This window comes from Chrysochloris asiatica, unplaced genomic scaffold (assembly GCF_000296735.1).
Source record: "Chrysochloris asiatica unplaced genomic scaffold, ChrAsi1.0 scaffold00152, whole genome shotgun sequence".
NCBI lineage: Eukaryota > Metazoa > Chordata > Mammalia > Afrosoricida > Chrysochloridae > Chrysochloris > Chrysochloris asiatica.
The window spans coordinates 7,413,761-7,417,272 of NW_006408670.1; positions in this window are offsets into that span (position 1 = coordinate 7,413,761).

Consider the following 3,512-nt stretch of genomic DNA (forward strand, 5'->3'; position numbering starts at 1 on the left):
TAGCTACCTGGCAGATGAGTCAATCATGTGTATAAAAAAAGAAGTAGCTAAATGGCAGAATAGTGAAACATTTCCATATACAGAGTTCTAGCTACATGGCAGATGTGTCCAACATATCCATATACTTGGAGTTACCTACATGGCAGATGAGTCCCTCGTGTGTATATATAGAGAATTAGCTACAAGGCAGATGAGTCCTCCATGTTCATACAGAGAGAGCTGGCTACATAGCAGACGAGTATAAAACGTCCATATACAAAGAGCTACCTATATGGCAGAATAGTGCATCATTTCCGAATACAGAGTTCTAACTACATGACATGAGTCCAATGAGTCCATATACTGAGAGTTAGCTACATGGCAGAGTACTCCAACATGTCCATATACAGTGTTCTAGCTACATGGCAGATGAATCCATCATGTCCATATACTGAGAGCTAGCTACATGGCAGATGAGTCCAACATGTGTATATATAGAGAACTAGTTACAAGGCAGATGAATCCAATATGTTCCTATAGAGAGCGCTGGCTATATGACTGATGAGTCCAACATATCCATGTACAGAGAGGTAGCTACATGACAGACAAGACAAATACGTTGTTATACAGAGAGCTACCTAAATGACAGATCAATTCAACATATCCATGCACAGAGAGCGAACTACATTGCAGGTGAATCCATAATGTCCTTATACAGAGTACTAGTTACATGACAGGTGAATCCAACATGTCCACATACTGAGAGTTAGCTACATGGCTGATGAGTCCAACATGTCCATATACAGAGAGCTACCTACATGGAAGGTGAGTCCATCATGTCCATATAAAGAGAGTAAGCTACATGGCAGACATGTGAAAAATGTCCATATACCAAGAGCTAGCTATATGGCAAAATAGTGCAACATTTCCATACACAGAGTTGTAGCTACATGACAGATGAGTCCAACATGTCCATATACTGAGAGTTAGCTACATGGCATTGTATTCCAACATATCCATATACAGGGTACTAGCTACATGGCAGATCAGTCTAACATATCCATGCACAGTGAGCTACCTACATGGCAGATGAATCCAACATTTCCATATACTGAGAGCTAGCTACATGGAAGAGTAGTCCAACATGTCCAAATACATAATACTAGCTACATGACAGGTGAGTCCAAGATGTCCATATACTGAGAGTAAGCTACATGGCAGATGAGTCCAATATGTGTATACTTAGAGGACTATCTATAAGGCAGATGATTTGAAAATATTCATATTGAGAAAACTGGCTACATGGCTGATCAGTCCAACAGGTCCATATACTGACAGCTACCTATATGGCAGACAAGTCCAATATGTTCATATACATAGAGCTCCCTACATGGCAGATCAGTCCACTATATCTATGCACAAAGACCTAGCTACATGGCAGACGAGTCCAAAATGACCATATACAGAGAGCTAGCTACATGGCAGAGTATTCCAACATGTCCAAATTCAGAGTTCTAGCTACATGCCAGATGCGAATAACATGTCCATGTAATGAGAGCTAGCTACAAGGCAGAGTTTCCAACATGCCCATATACAGAGTACTAGCTACATGGCAGATAAGTCAAACATGTCCATACACTGAGAATTAGGTACATGGAGATGAGTCCAACATATTTATATTTTTAGGACGAGCTACAAGGCAGATGAGTTTAACATGTTCATACAGAGAAAGCTAGCTACATGGCTGATGAGTCCAACATGTCCATATAGAGAGACCTAGGTACATGGCAGAGTAGTGTACCATTTCTATATACAAAGCTCTAGCTACATGTCAAATTATTCCAACGTGTCCATATACTGAGAGCTAGCTACATGGCAGAGCAATCCCACATGTCTATATAAAAAGCATTAGCAACCTGGCAGATGAATCCAACATGTCCATCTACTGAGAGTTAGCTACATGACACATGAGCCCAACATGTGTATGTTTAGAGGGCTGGCTACAAGGCAGATGAGTCCAACATGGTTGTACAGAGAGAGTTGGCTAAATGGCAGATGACTTCAACATGTCCATATACAGAGAGATAGCTCCATGGCAGGCAATTCCTGTATGTTTATATAGAGAGAGCTACCTATAAGGCAGAGCAGTCCAACATATCCATGCACACTGATCTGGCTACATGGCAGAAGAGTCCAAAATGTCCATATACAGAGAATTAGTCACATGGCAGAGCAGTGCAACATTTCCATATACAGAGCTCTCGCTACATGGCAGATAAGTCTAGCTTGTCCAAATACTAACATCCAGCTACATGGCAGAGTAGTACAACATGTCCATATACAGAGTACAAAGTAAATGGCAGATGACATGTCCATATACTGAGAGTTAGCTAAATGGTAGATGAGTCCAACATGTGTATATATAGAGGACTAGCTGCAAGGCAGACGAGTCAAACATGTTTATACACAGAGAACTGGCTACATGGCTGATGAGTCCAACATGTCCATATACAGAGAACTACCTACATGGCAGACGAGTCCAATATGTCCATATACAGAGAACTAGTTAGATGACAGAGTAGTGCAACATTTCCATATACAGAGTTCTATCTACATAGCAGACGAGTACAAAATCTCCATATACAGAGTACTAGCTAAATGACAGGTGAATCCAACTTGTCCACATAGCTACAAGGAAGATTTGTACAACATGTTCATACAGGGAGTGCTGGCTACATGGCTGATGAGTCCAACATGTCCATATAAAGAGAGCTAGCTACATGACACACAAGTGCAATAGGTTCATATACAGATAGCTACCTACATGTCAGGTCAGTCCAATATTTCCATGCACAGATAGTTACATGGCATGTTGTTTTTGTTGTTAAGTGCCATCGAGATAGCTACCTATATGGCAGATAAGTCCAATATGTTCATATACAGAGAGCTACGTACTTGGAAGATCAGTCCAACAAAACCATGTACACAGAGCTAGCTACATGGCAGAGGAGTCCAAAATGTCCATATATAGACAGCTTGCTACATGTCAGGGTAATGCATCATTTCCATATACAGAGTTCTAGCTACAAGGCAGATGAGTCCAACTTGTCTATATACAGAAATCTAACTACATGGCAAGGTATTGCAACATTTCTATATACACAGTTCTACCTACATGGCAGATGTGTCCATATAATGAGAGCTACCTACGTGGCAGAGAAGAACAACATGTCCATATACAGGGTACTAGTTACATCACAGAGCAGTCCAAATGTCCAGATACTGAGAGTTAGCTACATAGTAGACAAGTCCAATATGTTCATATACAGAGAGCTATCTACTTGAAAGGAAATGGTTAATGTTCAACCATTTCAAGAGATACCATATGAACAAGAGCCAATGATACTCAGAGAGGAAGCCCAAAATGCATTGAAAGAAGTGGCAAAGAACAAGGCACCAGGAATTGATGGAATAAAAATTGAAATCTTTCAGGAAAGTGAGGCGGCACAGGAGGCACTCACTCGTCTCTGCCA